The sequence below is a fragment of the Pogoniulus pusillus genome, chromosome 19, assembly GCF_015220805.1.
Source record: "Pogoniulus pusillus isolate bPogPus1 chromosome 19, bPogPus1.pri, whole genome shotgun sequence".
In the NCBI taxonomy this organism is placed as follows: domain Eukaryota; kingdom Metazoa; phylum Chordata; class Aves; order Piciformes; family Lybiidae; genus Pogoniulus; species Pogoniulus pusillus.
In genome coordinates, this window is record NC_087282.1 from 6,888,108 (window position 1) to 6,906,454 (window position 18,347).

The 18,347-nt window shown below is 54.3% G+C and overlaps 1 protein-coding gene across 11 annotated transcripts in view; it reads right to left on the reverse strand.

The window, feature by feature from the left end:
• Positions 1-17,148, reverse strand: part of MBNL3 (muscleblind like splicing regulator 3) — a 132,963-nt gene extending 115,815 nt beyond the window's left edge. For 3 of the 11 annotated variants that reach the window (XR_010305737.1, XM_064159105.1, XM_064159097.1), the window contains exon 1: positions 16,856-16,959. The gene's annotated coding sequence lies outside the window, so the exon portion shown is untranslated. Of the gene's footprint in view, positions 1-15,533; positions 15,551-15,776; positions 15,881-16,855; positions 16,961-17,063 lie in introns of those variants that run through there. The other 8 variants (XR_010305736.1, XR_010305735.1, XM_064159103.1 and 5 more) reach the window with 6 other exon arrangements.
• Positions 17,149-18,347: the final 1,199 nt, after the last annotated feature.

The following is an 18,347-nucleotide window of genomic DNA, read 5'->3' on the forward strand; positions in this document are numbered from 1 at the left end:
GCCTACAACCAAAAATACAGCAGCGTGCACCCTCCCCCCACCTCCTTCTCCCAGGTACCCACTGAAGATTCCCCTGCTGAGAGCCACTCTGGCTAAGCACAGGTTTAAAACCATCCCAAAACCACCCATACCCCTGGCCACGAGATTGCAGACCTAGTTCCATCCCCTCTGTAAAAACAGCACTCTGGATTAGACCCTTGCTAAGTGATCTGGGAGTGCAGTAACATACTCCCAGCACTGCTGTTTATTGGTGGCAGCTTTCAATACCTGCAGATGCTGCCCAAAAATAGAGAGGGAAAATTTGTACTCTTAGGAGCCAATGGTCTAAAGGCAGGGGTCAGGAGAAATACTCACTTCTTACTAATGGAGAGAAGGGGGAGAAAAAATTAAGCCTCTATGCTTCTCAGAAGCAGATTATGGCTAATAACAAGAAGATTACTGAGAGTGAATGAATTTAAACTAATTCTTTTATTATTCAGAGTATTTTTAACCTTCCTCCCCAGTACCATTCCCATTTAGAATCACAGAATCATAGAATCAGGCAGGGTTGGAAGGCACCACAAGGAGCAGCCAGTTCCAAACCCCCTGCCATGCCCAGGGACACCCTACCCTAGAGCAGGCTGCACACAGCCTCAGCCAGCCTGGCCTCAAACACCTCCAGCCATGGGGCCTCAACCACCTCCCTGGGCAACCCATTCCAGCCTCTAACCACTCTCCTGCTCCACAACTTCCTCCTCACCTCCAGCCTGACTCTCCCCACCTCCAGCTTTGCTTCATTCCCCCCACTCCTGCCACTCCTTGATATCCAAAGAAGTCCCAGTTTCACTTTCTGCCTATCACGAAAAGTTGTATTTGGGTTGTAATCCCCTGAATGGACTTCTCCCCACAACAGTTGTGTTGTGCTAGGAGACTTTAAGATTAAATGAATAAATAAAAAGGCCTTTGCAGTGATACTTTAAGCAGCATCCTGCCTTCCTTGGGGTTTGGGGGTTTTGCAGGGTAACTGTGACAAACACGTTCTGCAGATCCAATGGCTTCACTATCAGAGATTCACAGAATTGTTTAGCTTAGAAAAGGCCTTTCAGATCACCCAGTCCAACCATCCTCTAACTCTGCCAAGGTTGGGGCTAAACCATGGCCCTCAGCACCACAGCTCTGCCTCTTTCAAACACCTCCAGGGATGGGCATTCAGCTTTGGCTGAATTCAGGCTATAAGAAGTGAAGAAGCTTCTTCTAATGCTGGAGAGCAGGCAGGAAGAAAGGGAGCTGGGGGTGCTGGGAGAGAGGAGCTGCAGAGGAGGCAGCAGTGTGCCCAGGTGGGCAGCAGAGCCAATGGCATCCTGGGCTGGCTGAGGAGCAGTGTGGGCAGCAGGACAAGGGAGGTTCTTGTGCCCCTGTGCTCAGCACTGCTCAGGCCACCCCTGGAGTGCTCTGTCCAGTTCTGGGCTCCTCCATTGCAGAGAGCTGTTGAGGTGCTGGAAGGTGTTGAGAGAAGGGCAGCAAGGCTGGGGAGGGGCCTGGAGCACAGCCCTGTGAGGAGAGGCTGAGGGAGCTGGGGGTGTGCAGCCTGCAGCAGAGGAGGCTCAGGACAGAGCTCATTGCTGTCTGCAGCTGCCTGCAGGGAGACTGTAGCCAGGTGGGGTTGGGCTCTGCTGCCAGGCAAGGAGCAACAGAAGAAGGGGACACAGCCTCAAGTTGTGCCAGGGCAGGTCTAGGCTGGATGTTGTTAGGAAGTTGTTGTGAGAGAGAGTGATTGGCATTGGAATGGGCTGCCCAGGGAGGTGGTGGAGTGGCCATGGCTGGAGGTGTTGAAGCCAAGCCTGGCTGGGGCACTTAGTGCCATGGTCTGGTTGGTTGGGCAGGGCTGGGTGCTAGGTTGGCATGGATGAGCTTGGAGCTCTCTTCCAACCTGCTTCATTCTACGGTTCTGTGTCCAACCTAAACCTCCCCTGGTGCAACCTGAGATTGTTTCCTAGTGTCCTATGACTTGTTCCTTGGGAAAAGAGCCCAACCCCCATCTGGCTGCAGCCTCCTCTCAGAGAGCTGTAGAGAACAATGAGGTCTTCCCTTAGCCTCCTCTTCTCCACATTAACCCCCCTCCAGCTCCCTTAGCTGCTCCTCTCCAGCCCCTCGATGTCCTCCTTGGGGTGAGGCCACAAGAAAGTCACTGACATTTTTGGCTATGAACAGGCCAGGGGAAAGTCTCCCCAGGCCAGCAGCAGTATTACTCCTGCAGAAGGAGCCAGTGCTGGCCAGCCCAGGGCTCTGCTGGGAAGAGAGCCAACAGTGCTTCACCAGCCTGGCAGTGCCACAGCACCAATGCATATGGCAGGCAAAGGAGACCAGGGAAAATTGTCAGCCACTCAGCAGTGACTAAAACACGATTTCAGATTTAGGTTGCTCCTCAGGAACATTCAGACTCAAACTGCACACACTCCTCTGTGCTACCCCTCTAGGAATTCAATGTGTTCACAGCCAGTATCAGCAACCTGGAGATGGAGCACAGGAACAGGAGCAGAATCACAAGATTTAGCCTCAAGAATTAAAAAGATCTCCTTTAGAAACTTAAAATCCTGAGTTCAGCTGTAGGATCCCTGCTCCCAAACACTCTAGTGAAAAACAAGCAGCCATGGCTGCTCAAAGCAAGCACTCAGCCCAGCAAACCACCAGTCAGCTGTTTGCTGCTGAGCATCACGAATGTTCCCACCAAAGCTTCTCTCACAGGCTGCCATCTGCACTGCACTCAAACAAAAGCAGCTCCACGGCAAACAACCTGTCAGTTCCTGCCTGGCAGCCCCAAAGCTGGAGTGCTTGGCTGGGCTCTGGCTGCAGCCCCAAGCTCCAGCTTGCCCTGTCTACTCTCCTGGTGCCCACATTGGCATGACAAAGACAGCATCCTGGCCTGGATCACCAATGGTGTGAGTGGCTGAACTTGAGCCAGCAGTGTGCCCAGGGGGCCAAGAAGGCCAACAGCATCCTGGCCTGGATCAGCAGTGGTGTGACCAGAAGGAGCAGGGAGGTGCTCATGCTTCTGTACTCAGCACTCCTGAGACCACACCTCGGGTACTGTGTCCAGCTTGGGTTAGCACAGCACAGGAAGGACACTGAGGTGCTGGGGCAGGGGCAGAGAAGGACAATGAGGCTGGGGGGAGGTCTGGAGAACATGACCTGTGAGGAGCAGCTGAGGGAGCTGGGGGTGTTTAGTGTGGAGAAGAGGAGGCTGAGAGGAGATCTTATTGCCCTCTGCAGTTACCTAAAAGGAGGTTGTGGTGAGGCTGGAGCTGGTCTCTTCTCCCCAGTTACTAATGCTAGGACAAGAGGAAATTGCCTCAAGTTGGGTCAGGGGAGGTTTAGGTTGGCTGTTGGGAGGAAGTTCTTCCTGAGCAGGTGCTCAGGCACTGGCACAGGCTGCCCAGGGAGGTGCTGGAGTCACCATCCCTGGAGGTGATTAAAAGGAGAGTGGCTGTGGTGTTTGAGGCTATGGTCTGGTGATGAAGGCTGCTGGGATGAAGGTTGGACTGGATGATGCTGGTGGTCCTTTCCAACCACAGTGATTCACAGTGATGAGATGTGGTGCTGAGGGGTTTGGGTTGGTCAAGGACTTGTCAGTGTGAAACTAATGACTGGAGGATCCTGAAGGTCTTTTCCAGTCTAAGAAAGTCTGTGATTCTGTGACCTTTCAGCTAACACAGGACACAGGATGCATCTGTCTTGCAGCAGCAGCATCCTCATTCCAACACTGGTCGCTGAGATCAGCTACTTGAATGTGTCATATAACAACAGAGTCACCAGAGCTGGAAAGTCCCCAACCCAGCAGGTCTCTCCCTGCAGCAAGGCTGGCATAACCTCGCCCACAATCCACCTGGCATGCCTGCTCATCTCTTCAGCATCAGGAAAATGTGATCACAAGCCAGTCAACCAGATGCTTTGGAGCCCCTGAAAACTGCAGCACAGGAGATCAGCCCCAGGTGAGAGCTCTGGGCAGAAGGGCTCAAAGCAGCACACAGAGAGGGCAGGGCAGGAGTGGGGACAACCTGCCTGCACTTCTGAGCAAGGTGGAGGAGGCTGGATGCATGCAGAAGCAGCAGGGATGGTGCCACCTCACTGCAAATACACAGAAGGGAAGGGGTTTGCCACTCCTGCAAGAGAGGTCACTCTGCTCAGCCTGCAGCACAGCTTCCCCAGGCACCAAGTGAGAGGTGCTTCAGACCACCTGTGGGCATTCAGGGCTCATTACCAAGGTTATGTCCAAGGAAGGGCACCATGGATATCACAGTGAGCATCTCATTGAGGTCACATCCACAGAGGGTGGACTTGGTCTGAGGAAGAAGGTGAGGCCCTGAGATAGTGGTGTCTGGTTGTGGATCCAAGAGCGAAGTGCAGAGGCTTGACTCTGCCAGTACCAAAGCCTGGACAGTCTATTCAAGGCACTCCACAAGATACTTTTGAGCTCTGGCTTCCTTGGTCAGACACAATGTCAGCATCTGGAGGCTCCAGAGGAAGGACAGACCACCTGTGACCCTACCCATGGCTCCAGATACTGTTTCTTTTCTGTTCCTCGGGAAAGAATTTCCTCGAACCTAGGTGAAGATGCCACACAAGCCCCAGGACCAGCACTGCTCACTGCCACTTAACCTAGGTGAAGATGCCACACAAGCCCCAGGACCAGCACTGCTCACTGCCACTTAATCTCAAGCCATTCATGCTGTTCAAAAGGATCCCACTGATACCTGCCACAGAGAGCCCTCCCCATCCTGATCCACTGGCTGTAGGCAGGGTAGGAGATCCTACAGCTGAGCAGCTTGATCAGGAAGAGCAGAACAGCACTGACAGAGAGTTTAGACCAGACTCCGGGGAGAAAACCCAACAGTTCAGTGCTGCCCAGCCCATCCAGGGAAGAGCCCAAAGCTCTCCTTCTGTTCTGCACCTCAAGGCCTGTGCTAACACTGCATGCTCTGGATGCAGGCAGCACTCTGGAGGACAGCTGCCAGCCACAGCTCAGAGCAGGCAATGCTCTTCTGCAGGAGCTGCCTGTCCTTTAGGGGGCAAGCTGCCCCAGTGCCGAGACAGGGATGTTGGATAGCTCACCATTCCAGCCTTTAGGACTGCTGGCATGGTCCATCAACCTACAGACATTCCTCTCAGCATTAAAACTCAGCACAACCAGCCCCATCTCATAGTCCCAGAAGTGTTCATCTTAAGATGATCGAATCAGAGAATCGTTTTGCTTGGGAAAGACTTCCAACTGCCAACCTAACACCACCACAGCCATTAAACCATGGCAACAGGTGCCGTGGCCACAGCTTTCCTGAACACCTCCAGGGATGGCTGGGGGCTTTCCACCACCTTCCTGGGCAGCCTGTTTCAATCCTTGATTGCTCTTGCACCAAACGCATTTTTCCTACCTCCAGCCTAAACCCTGCTGGTGCAACTTGAGGCCATTTACTCTTCTTTCATGCCCTGACACTAGGGAGAAGAGCCCAACCCCCACCTCACTGCAATCTCCTTCCAAGGAGCTCTAGAGAGCAATGAGGTCTCACCTCAGCCTTCTCCACACTGCACACCCTCAGCTCCCTCATCTGCTCCTCCCCAGCCCTATTCTCCAGACCCTTCACCAGCTTGTTCACCCTTCTCTGGACACACTCCAGCACCTCAGGGTCCTTGGATGAGTGCCCCAAAATTGTGCCCAGTACCCAAGCTGTGCCCTCACACCAGTGCTGAGCACAGGGGCACTAAGTGCTTCACAAAAATTAATGAACAAAGTCCCAGCATCCAAATTAACTCTGGCAAGATGATCTCCTTGTGCCCCAGGATGAGAAAAGCAAGGTGAGATGTCTCCACCTCCATGTGAGCCTGCTGAGGAGCCAGACCTGCCAGCTCTTTTAAAGGAGCTTTCCAAAACAAAAAAGACAAACAGGAATCAAAATCCTCAAAGAGCAGATCTATTCACCACCCACAACAACAAAAAAGGCACAGGTAAAGGCTTCCACCATCCAAATTAAAAGCCAAAGGCAGCAAGAGAGCCTCTGAAACACAAGAAATACATTGTGCACAGTGTGAAATTTATTGCTGCCTGGCAGAGGAGGAAGCCAAATAACTTAATATGGAAAAACACAGCTACTTCTGACCCAAACAGCTTGGGAACAGGAAGTACAAACAGATCACCCAGCTGCAGCCTCCCCACCTCAGCCTCAGCAGCCTTTCCTGCTTGCGCTCACCCTGCCCGGGGCTACACGCAGCGTGCCCCAGGGACCGCTCCCCATCAAACCAGACAGGCTTAGTTAGGAAAGCTCAGGAAGGCAGGATCCAGCCCTTACCAAAGAGAAATTAGGTAAGGAAAAGCCAAGGAAATGGAGACTGCAGGAATACTGGATACAGGCCAGGAGAGCCAATGGCATCCTGGGCTGGCTGAGGAGCAGTGTGGGCAGCAGGACAAGGGAGGTTCTTGTGCCCCTATGCTCAGCACTGCTCAGGACACCCCTGGAGTGCTGTGTCCAGTTCTGGGCTCCTCCATTGCAGAGAGCTGTTGAGGTGCTGGAAGGTGTTGAGAGAAGGGCAGCAAGGCTGGGGAGGGGCCTGGAGCACAGCCCTGTGAGGAGAGGCTGAGGGAGCTGGGGGTGTGCAGCCTGCAGCAGAGGAGGCTCAGGGCAGAGCTCATGGCTGTCTGCAGCTCATTGCTGCAGGGAGGCTGTAGCCAGGTGGGGTTGGGCTCTGCTGCCAGGCAAGGAGCAACAGAAGGGGACAGAGTCTCAAGCTGTGCCAGGGCAGGTCTAGGCTGGATGTTGTTAGGAAGTTGTTGTGAGAGAGAGTGATTGACATTGGAATGGGCTGCCCAGGGAGGTGGTGGAGTGGCTGTGGCTGGAGGTGTTGAAGCCAAGCCTGGCTGGGGCACTTAGTGCCATGGTCTGGTTGTTGGCCAGGGCTGGGTGACAGGTTGGACTGGATGAACTTGGAGGTCTCTTCTAACCTGGTTGATTCTATTCTATTCTAATCACCCTCAACACCACACCCATCTGCTAACCAGCAGGCTCCCTCTCTCCCAGGGCATTCTCCCTTCTTTTGGGCGTCTCTCTCTCGATTTTTCACCAACTGAATTCCTGACTCACTCAGGACAGGTAATATTTCACAAGTTAATTCTGGAGTTTACTGCATCAACCCTGAGAAATTAAGCCTCAACTGGCTCAAAACATAATTGCATTTCTTTTAAATAACAGCTTTGTATTACTTTGTTGGTTTGGGTCATTCTTTTGTTGTTGTTTAGGTGTTTGGGGTCGGTTTTGGTTGGTTGTTTTATTGGTTGGGGTTTTTTTTTAGCTTGTGCATATTACCTCCTAATTATGCTCCCAACCTTTTCATTTGCAGCTACAAGAATAACCCAGAAACACACAGAGATGAGCTAATTTTCAAATCATCCCTTGAGCAAGGAGCTGGAGCTTTAAAGAGGTGACAGAGATAGACCAAGGGTAGGGAGGGGGAGGAAAGGAATATGCCAATTTCACAGCCCAGCATTGTTCAAATTGGTAACTCAGCACCAAAGAGAAGAACTTTAAGATCCTAGCAGAGCCAACACTGACTACCATGCATGTAAAAGTGCCCTCTGTGTATGTGTTAGACAATAAACAGCAGCCCAGAACCTGGTAATTGGATTAGAATCATAGAACCAAGCAGGTTGGAAGAGAGCTCCAAGCTCAGCCAGCCCAACCTAGCACCCAGCCCTGCCCAACCAACCAGACCATGGCACTAAGTGCCCCAGCCAGGCTTGGCTTCAACACCTCCAGCCACGACAACTCTGCTTGCCTGGCAGCAGAGCCCAACCCCACCTGGCTACAGCCTCTCTGCAGCAATGAGCTGCAGACAGCAATGAGCTCTGTCCTGAGCCTCCTCTGCTGCAGGCTGCACACCCCCAGCTCCCTCAGCCTCTCCTCACAGGGCTCTGCTCCAGGCCCCTCCCCAGCCTTGCTGCCCTTCTCTCAACACCTTCCAGCACTTCAACATCTCTCTGCAATGGAAGAGCCCAGAACTGAGCACAGGGGCAGAAGAACCACTTTATTTTCAACAAAACTGAAGTATCTGAAGGAGGCCTACAGGAAGGCTGGGGAGGGACTACTGACAAGGTCTTGTAATGACAGCATGAGGAGGAATGAGTCTGAATTGGCAGAGGGGAGATTGAAACTTAGATGTTAGGAAAGGGTTCTTTGCAGTGAGGGTGGTGAGTCACTGGCACAGATTGAGGGTGCTGAGACACTGGCACAGGTTGCCCAGGGAGGTTGTGGAGCACAGAAGCACCCAATGTGATCTCTGATCACATTGAGTGCTGCTGTGCTCCACAACCTCCCTGATGGTGTTCAAGGCCAGGTTGGATGATGCCTTGAGCAACCTGTTCTAGTGAGAGAGGTCCCTGCCTATGGCACAGGGTTGGAACTGGCTGAGCTTTGAGGTCCCTTCCAACCTAAACCATTCTACCATTCTATTTGATAAGACTACTACGTGCCAGGTGTAGAACATTTCCTAAAGCAGAGGTAGATTTTTAACTATGTATGATTTTTTTTTCCCCTCTAGTTATTCCCTTCTTAGAAAACAACAGCAACCAGCAGCACATTACAGCCATTAGTGCAAGGCTGCCTTGGCAGACGATTCATGCTAAGCGATACCCAAAGCAGAATTTCAACCAACACTTGTGGGTAATACAAACATCTGCAGAACTGCAAGTGGGGGGGGAGCAGCACATAAAGGAGACATTGCACAACACAGAACGACATATTTTTGTGTGTTAGCACAGGAGGGTTTTCACCAGGATGGGTATTTTGGTGCGAGAAATGGCCCTGCCTCTGCGCACGCAGCGACCTCTGCTCCTACCTGGTGTTATTTTAAATCCTTTGTGTTCCTAAAGGATGCTTTGGTGGAATCACAGAATCAGGCAGAGTTGGAAGGGACCGCAAGGAGCAGCCAGTTCCAACCCCCCTGCCATAGGCAGGGACATCTCACATTAGATCAGGCTGCCCAGAGCCTCATCCAGCCTGGACTTAAGCACCTCCAGAGATGGGGCTCCATCCACCTCCCTGGGTAACCCATTCCAGGCTCTCAGCACCCTCATGGTAAAGAATTTCTTCCTAATATCCAGTCTGAATCTACCCATTTCTAGCTTTGTTCCATTACCCTTAGGTCTATCACTACCTGACAGCCTAAAAAGTCCCTCTCCAGCTTTCTTGTAGGCCCCCTTAAGATACTGAAAGGCCACAATAAGGTCATATCACAGAATCAGCCAGGTTGGAAGAGACCTCCAAACTCAGCCAGCCCAACCTAGCACCCAGCCCTGCCCAACCAACCAGACCATGGCACTAAGTGCCCCAGCTAGGCTTGGCTTCAACACCTCCAGGCACAGCCACTCCACCACCTCCCTGGGCAGCCCATTCCAATGCCAATCACTCTCTCTGACAACAACTTCCTCCTAACATCCAGCCTAGACCTGCCCTGGCACAGCTTCCAACTGTGTCCCCTTGTTCTGCTTGCTGGCTCATCTTCAGCTACTATCTACCAGTACCTAGCACCCAGCCCTTGCCAACCAACCAGACTATGGCACTAAGTGCTCCCATCCAGTCTTTGCTTCAACGCCTCCAGGGACAGCGACTCCACCACCTCCACCTCCCTAGGCAGCCCATTCCCATGCTAATCACTCTCTCTGGCAAGAGCTTCCTCCTAATACCAAACCTGGCCCTCCTCTGGCACACCTCAGAGCCTTCTCTCCAGCCCCAACAGCCCCAACTCCCTCAGTCTCTCCTCACAGCAGAGCAGCTCTAGCCCTCTGCTCATCCTCCTGGACCTTGTGATTTCCCATTGGAATGGGCTGCCCAGGGAGGTGGTGGAGGCACTGTCCCTGGAGATCTTCAAGAAAAGACTGGATGAGGCACTTGGTGCCATGGTCTGGTTGACTGGATAGGGCTGGGGGATAGGTTGGACTGGATGATCTTGGAGGTCTCTTCCAACCTGCTTGATTCTATGACTCTCTGGACACCTTGCAGCACATCCACAAAGGAGATTTCCCCCACCACAACCCCCCTTGTGCTGCTGCAGCAAATCTTTTCTATGCCCCAGCAACTTCCCAGGGGAAAAAAAAAAAGAATATATATATATATTAAAAAAAAAAACCAAACCAATCTATATTTATCACTCCAAGGAAAAGAAGAGCAAGCCCAACAAAAAGCAAACAAGCAGAAAAGGCAGTCAGAAGTGCCGCCAAAACCCGGGAGCCTCCTCGCAGAGCAGCCCTCCCCGGGGCAGGCTGCCAGTCAAAGCCGATCACGAGGCTGCGCTGCGAGGGTGAATAGAGTTCCTATTGACACAGCTTATGTCTGCAGCGTGCAGCCCTCCGCAAGGCTTTCAAGAGCAGATCGGATTACACAGATACATTCTCTCTGATTTTATGCATTCAGAAGTCCTCAGACATGAAAACACCCAGCTCTGAAGGCCACCGGTTTGCTGGTGTGGGGTTGGGTGGGTTTAGTTTCTTACCCCGGCTCTCTGCCTGCCTTTATTTTTTTTACACGATGACAACGAAATCAACAAAACAAACAACTAAAAATGCAGGGAAAGAGATCCTGGCACCTTTACTTGAGCTCCGGAGAACCTCACCCTTGCTGAGCAGGGCTGTGTAATTTGGAAGCCAAGGCACAGATTTGCTCCGTGTGAGTAATACAAGGAGACTCGTTCCCCTGGTGGGGATTTAGCGTTGGGATGGGAGAAGGGGAAGGAGGAGAAAAAGTATCTGCTGACGCCGTTCAAAATGGGGGAAGATAACATCACTCTGGGTAGACAAATCCTTCCTGGAAGACGGCATGGAAAAAGGGGAGGATACACACCTCTTAAAAGAACACCGCTGCAGCCTCGCAGGCAAGAGGTGCCCGAGAGCAAAAGGGCTCCAACGCAAACGCAGGTAAACCACTCGCCCAGGAGCAGCACCACGCACAGGAACTGGCAGAGAACAAGCTGAAAGGATCCATTTATAACGTTTCTATATTTAAAGAGCACAAGGAGGAACTCCCTTCCAGAAGCAGAGACGTGTACAAAAGCCTGGGGTATGTGCGATGCTGCTTTAAAGGTGAGCAGAGCATTACCATTAAAAAAAGGCATTGCTGCTCTAACTGCTCCAGCTTAGAGACTCAGCTTCGGTAAGAGAAACAAGCCCATGCTTGAACCAGATGGTGAATTAGGGCCTAAATTTGCTCCAGAAAAAGGATGCATACGTTGCCCAGGGGTCTGGAATACACTGATTAAAAACAAACTCATGCAACAGTCTCACAAACCAACCAGTGTGTTAGGCTGGTTCCCCACCTCCTAAAAGGGAGCAAAACTCCTGCACCAACTCATCCACACTGGATTGAAACCTCCCACTGAAATATTAATCACGGCAAGCACTGCAAACCAAGCAAGCTTGAGCTTCAGAGTTCTGAAGGGATTTTAAGAGCAAACACAGGCTGCTCAGCAAAGACATCCTCTGCCCCCTCGCTTTCAGGCTGCCATTGCTCCCCAGCTAAGTGTTTCCATCACCTTGCAAACAATTTTTCCCCACGTTTTCCCTGCTGAGTGCTGAAAGGCTGTACCTGGGTAACCCAAATGCAGGGTGCCCGTGTCTGTCTGCAGTGGCATTTCTTCTTTGGCTGGACATTTACACCCTGTTTTCAGAGCACAGCAAGAGAGCCACGGCTCCTATGACTGCCTATGGAAATCAAGACCTAAGCAAACTCCGCTTTTCAATGCCCAGCTTCCCTCTCAATGGGCAGCCTCACGTTGCTAGCTCTCATTTGAGTTCCCACGTGTGACTTCTAGTACATTCATGGTCAGAAAAGCCCACTCCTATGAAGGCTGCCTACTCTTTCCCAACACCTCTGAGTCACACGATGCTTTGCTCCACTGACAAAGCCAAGCTCTCACCACCGGCACAGCAGGGCTGTCCTGCTGCAGGCATCAGTCACTGCGGATTCATCATCATCACCTGCATTAGCCACAAAGAAATTCTTCACTTGCTTTCAGGCTCCTGACTAAGCTGCAGGCACTGGTGACTAGGAAAGCCATGGTTTGCCTTGTTTGTGGTGAAAAGAGAGCCATTTGGAAGTCACTAGCAACACAGCTTTGCCGTCCATTTCGCTCAGCACTGCTGACAAAAGCAGTGGTCCAGCCTCATCCCGTCCCGCCTCTGCACCTCAGGTTCATGCACCAACCACATGGACAAGTGAGCCAAAGCAGCAGCCACGGCCAAAATGGCATGGGTTTCTTGTCATTCTTAATCCACACGGATGGTGAAGAGATCGGAGGAACAAGCTGGATGCAGCACCACTTTACCTGCTATGTCACCAGCTTCAACACAGGTTTGCATGCTCGTGCTGCAAAAGGTAAGAAAGCCAAACCCAACACTATCACCACCTTTGCAGCCAGCAAGTCCCACCTGGAGATTCTGGTAAACACACAGAACAGCCTCTCAGAACCTCATTTCTGGTGGCAGCACAAGTGCAAAACTCTTAAGGTCCAGATGTTCAAAGGCTTCCAGGATGTCAGGGGTTGGAAGAGACCCTGAGAGATCATCCAATCCAACCCTCCTGCCAGAGCAGCACCACACAATCTAGCTAAGGGCACACAGGAACACATCCAGACAGGCCTTGAAAGGCTCCAGGGAAGGAGACTCCACAACCTCTCTGGGCAGCCTGTGCCAGGGCTCTGGGACCCTTCCAGGAAAGAAGTTCCCCCTTGTGTTGAGCTGGAACCTCCTGTGCTGCAGCTTCCATCCATTGCTCCTTGTCCTACCCCCAGGGAGCAGTGAGCAGAGCCTGTCCCCCCCATCCTGACCCCCAGCCCTCAGATAGTTATAAACATTGATTCAATCCCCTCTCAGTCTTCTCTTCTCCAGACTAAGCAGCCCCAGGTCCCTCAGCCTCTCCTCATCAGGCAGTGCTGCAGTCCCCTCATCATCCTCATAGCCCTCAGCTGGACCCTCTCCAGCAGATCCCTGTCCCTCTTCAACTGGGGAGCCCAGAACTGTTCATCCTGCTATGACAGGGTAAGCCTGAGAGAAGACTTCCACAGGACTTAAGATCATCGAGTCCAACCACCTCTAACTCTACAAACTTCATGCCAGGCATTCCATAACAGAGGATGAGAAGGCAGAGCAAGCCTCCACTGCTCACCAAGTAGAACTCAGCACAAAAATTACTAGAAAGCCCTCTGTGGGGATGCAATACCACACCACCTCAGAGGGACAACTGCCCAGCACTCCCATTTGCTGGTACCCTTCCCATGGCATGTGGGCCAGCCCTGGGAGACAGAAGTGGCAGCCACAGATCCACTCCCTCTTTCTCTATGGGGATCCCTCACTTCCCCCACAGCAGTAGAAGGCTGTGGCATGCTGACTTCCGACGTTGCAGAGGGCTGAGGAGCAGAGATTAAGAGCACTGAGGGAATAACCTCCCTGCTGACCACCAGGTCTGGTTTGCACTCCCACCAGCACATCCCAAATGACCTGGAAGGCAGCACCAGAGCCACTGCAAACATCCTGCTGTACACAGGCTGTACCATGTGCACTCATAAACACTCAGCCATTTCTGGGCAGGCTGACTGCCACCTTCTCCTGCTGTAAGCACATCCCATAATACCTAGAAGCTTCTGCACAGTCCATTGTCTCAAACACTGAAATAGCTCTCAAACTTTTCTGGGCCATCACTACTCAAAAATGACTTCATTTCAATATGTACCATGTCTATATATATACACACAGAGGCACACAGTGAGGGAAATTAGCAGCAGCAAGCAGTGCTGGTGCCCACACATCCTCACTCTGCACAGCCTCCCAGGTCTGCAGCACTGGACCCCCACGCTAATACGACCCTGCAGCAAACCACAGCCACTCCACATCCCCACGAGGAGCCTGCCCCACTGGCAGCAGCACTGGGAAGAGCATAGTCTGTGGGCTTTCCACCAGACGGCTTGCTAATAAGAAAGCCAAGGAGGGACCTTTTAGAAGGGGTCGCAATGCTAGGATGAGGGGCGGTGGCTTTGAGCTGGAAGAGGGGAAACTGAGACTGGAGACCATCCAACAAGGATGGTGAGACACTGGCACGGGTTGCCTGGGGAGGCTGCGGATGGCCCCTCCCTGGAGGTGTTGAAGGTCAGGCTGGAAGAGGCCTTGATCAGCCTGGGCTAGTGGGAGGTGTCCCTGCCCATGGCAGAGGAGTTAGAACTGGATGATCTTTAAGGCCCCTTCCAACCTAAACTAATCTATGAATGATATCTTGCATCCATGGCAGCCTCAAGTACAGGATTGTGGCCTTCATCAACCTGGTCAGTGGGAGGTGCCCCTGCCCATGGCAGGACGATTGGAACTAGATGAGCTTTAAGGTCCCCTCCAACCTAAACCATTCTATGAGGCTTCTTCTTTTTGGTGTATAGGGAATGGTGGCGGACAGGGAAGCAGTAAAGTCAAATCAGTCTTTTAAACCCTTCAATTGTTCACAAACCCGAATGCTTAAGTCCTTCCTTCAGGCGTTTTTAATCCCACCCCAGGGCTGAGGTGCGTTATTTTGGTCCTTCATAGTAAGCAAAGCTCCAAGGAGCAGGACTGTACCTGGAAAGCAGCACCTTTGCAGCCTCCACGTACTACCTTCAAAGCAAAACACCCGCAAGAGGACTCACAGGGGGGAAAAACAGCTCTGCAGTCTCGTGGAAGCTGCTGGATGGAAACTTCAGCTGCATTACTTCTGCCTAATCCCAGAAGAACTAGTTTAATTCAGGCTGCTCCAACTCAGACACTTGATAGTTTCAACATGGCACAGACTATTACCTCGCTCTAATTACAGGATCACGTTACATGTCCAACAACCACCGCAACTCAGCCTTGCCTGATACACCTCAGCTCAGAACTGCTCATCCCACCTCTCACCCCTATACTTTTTAGCAGGGACACCTAGCAACACTTCAGCATCTCACATATGCTCTCCCAGGCATACCCAGAAGGTAAAGTCATTATTTCCTTGTGGTACTGAAGGCAATGACTCTGACCAGCAGAGCACAAACCAGTTTTAGCAAACGTGAACATGAAACACGAACTAATTTTAGCAAACATGGACAAGAAACTGCTGCTCAAACGTCTGACACGACTGTGGGTATCCCATCCCTGGAAGTGTTTCAGTCAAGTTTCAGCCAGGAGGAATTTCTAAGACTAATATGCAGGCTCTCAAAGGCTGGAGCTTAGAACTGAGCAGCTGCCTGGCTGTCGACAACCTGCTGCTCTGCAGTTAGGTAATGGTGGGACTCAACGATCTTAAAGGTCTTCTCCAACAGAAACAGTTCTACGATTCTACGATCCCTGCCCCCTCCCTGGAGGTGCTCAAGGCCGGGCTGGATGGCCTGATCTAAGTGGGAGGTGTCCCTGCCCATGGCATGGGGGTTGGAACTACATAATCTTTCAAGTGCTTTCCAACCCAAACCACTCTATACATCTACGACTACTGCTACCAAGCACCGCTGCACAGCACCACGCATTCACTCACCGCTCCCTGAGCCCGGCGTTGATCCTGCACGCAGCCCACCCGGGCTAGAAGGGAGTTTTCAGACAAGCAAAAGCTGCAGGATCAGGCCCTCAAGAGTTTCACTACTTCAAAGACCTGGGACGTTCCTTTACAGCAACCGAGCTCAAAACCGCACCGGCGGCTCCCGCCGCCGCGAGAGGCGAAGCTCTGCCGCCGCCGCCGCCGCTCGCCCGCGCCTGAGCCGCATGCTAACAGGTCTCTTACTCTGCGTCTCGCCTCGCCACCGCCTCATGCTCGGCAGGGGAATATGGTGTTCCCCGAGCAGCCGAGCCGTCCGGCCATCGCTCCACGATGATTCAGCAAGGGGGTGGCTCCCCGTCGGAAGGCACACCTACTGCGAGCTGTCATAGCACGGGGCTGGCCGCCACGGCGAGAAGTTGCTTCCAGCTATCATGGCTGCACTTTCCAAAACGCCTGAACCTGGGCTGGTCGGGTCGGGGGCGGGGAGGAGCAAAGGTGGTTTGGAGGGGGGGGGGACGATTTCCAGCGGCAGGCGCATGGAAACAGTTCAAGGGAACATCTTCAAGGCTTTTAACTGCGGTACAAGTCAATGAGTGGGGAGGCGGGGGGGAGGAATAAAAGAAAAAGGGCAAAGCAGGCAGAGACTTTGGGACCCAGCACCAACTTCGCCAGGCTGCGTTCTTTGTTTCTAGGCAGACTCCAGTGCGGTGGCAGGAGCGAACAAATGCGCATGTCTTCCGAACGGGCCGGAAAAAAAAACCAGGGGGAAAAAAAAAGGAGAGGAAAAATCCTCTTCCCCCCCACCCCCGGTTCCCCCCAGGCCCCTCTCTGCCGGCTGCAGCGCTGGCGGGGGAGGGGATACTCCGGATAACTTTGCGCTGATTTTCCAGGAGTCCGCTTCCCCCCCGCCCCGCTCCCTGCTCCGAGCCCGCACCTCGCTGCGCCGCGGGCGGCCATGGCTCGGGCAGCGCCTGCCACACTTGGGGCTGATAAACTGACTCCGGATGCGGCTTTTGCAGCTCGGTATTTGCCTAAGAACCGAACGCCATCCCGGCACCGCACCAGCCCCGCTCCGCCAGCCCGCCGTCTCCACACAAAGGAGCGATACGCCGGTACTCCCGAGCCGGCAGCCCTCCGCCGCCGCTCCCGGGACAACCGCTCTCCCGCCCGCAGCCACCGAGCCCCGGCTGCAGAACGAGTCCCTACCGCTACCACCGTCATGCCTCTCTCCCGCCTCCACGCAGCGGCCCGGAGCCATCTGCGGGCTCTCGGCGGACTCGCGGTGGGGCAGCCGGTCCCCCTCGGCCCGAGCGCGGCCTTACCTCAGCGGCGGCGGCGGCGCTAGCAGGCAGCGGGCGGCCGCACCGTGCCGCACGGGGCGAGCCACGGGGGCCGGTTTAGCGCGGGGGCCGGCTGCGCGCCGCCATTTTAACACCTCCCGCCCGCCCTCCGCCTCCCCCCCGCGGCGGGCGGCCACGGAAATGCCTCCCGACGGCGCAGCGCCACCCGCCCCGCCGCCGCTGCCCTTACATTGACACCGCGGCTCCCGGTCGCCGGGCCCGCCGTGGCGGAGCTAATAGCACACCAGCCGCCACCGCCGTCGTCGTCGTGGCCCCTCCGCCGCCTCCCGCCGCCGGGCGCACATGGTACGCTCCGGGGCCGCGCCGCGCCCCGCCGGCCGTGCGCGCCACCGCGCCGCCTGGCTGCTGCCATGGCAACCGCCCGGCCGCGCCGCGCAGCGCAGGCCCGGCCCGACCCGGCCCCCGTTCGCCCCGCCGAGCCCCCCCCACTCCCCGCGTCGCACCCCCGCGCCGGTGCGGAGAAAAGCGGCGGCACGCCCGTGTCAGCGGTGCTACCCCCGGGCCCAGCGGGAGGCTCTCCTGATCGTTATTGCCCCTCCGGGCTCCCGGTGCGTCTGCTCCCGCAGCCGCTGCCCTGACACGGCGACCGGCCGGCGCGTCGGGGGGACCCCGGCACAGACACCCGCACCGCACCGCGTCCCGGCCGCGTGACCCGGCGCCACCGCCGCACGCCCCCCCACACCCAACGAGTCCACTCTGTCGCCAAAGTCACCACCAAATCCACCTGCTGAGGGGCTGCAGCCTCAGCGCCACGGAGCCACCGTCACACCGCCTGGCTGTGTCCCCTCTGTCCCCAGAGTCACCATCACTTCCATCTGTTGAGCTGCATCCCACTGTCCCCCAGGGACACCAGCACACCTCCCTGGGGTGTCCTCTGTCTCTAAAGTCACCATCGCACCCTAACTCCCCTGTCCCTGCTGTCCCTGATACCACCATCACAAACACCTGTTGAGGGACTGCATCCTCACTGCCCCCAAAGCCACCACCACACCTTCCTGCTGTGCCCTCTGCCCCAAATCACCACCACACCTTCTTGCTGTGCCCACTATGCCCCCAAATCACCATCACACCTTCCTGCTGTGCCCACTCTGCCCCAAATCACCATCACACCTTCCTGCTGTGCCCACTCTGCCCCAAATCACCATCACACCTTGCTGCTGTGCCCACTCTGCCCCCAAATCACCACCACACCTTCCTGCTGTGCCCACTCTGCCCCAAATCACCACCACACCTTCCTGCTGTGCCCACTCTGCCCCAAATCACCATCACACCTTCTTGCTGTGCCCACTATGCCCCCAAATCACCATCACACCTTGATGCTGTGTTCACTCTGCCCCAAATCACCATCACACCTTCCTGCTGTGTCCACTCTGCCCCCAAATCACCATCACACCTTCCTGCTGTGCCCACTGCCCCCAAATCACCATCACGCCTTCCTGCTGTGCCCACTCTA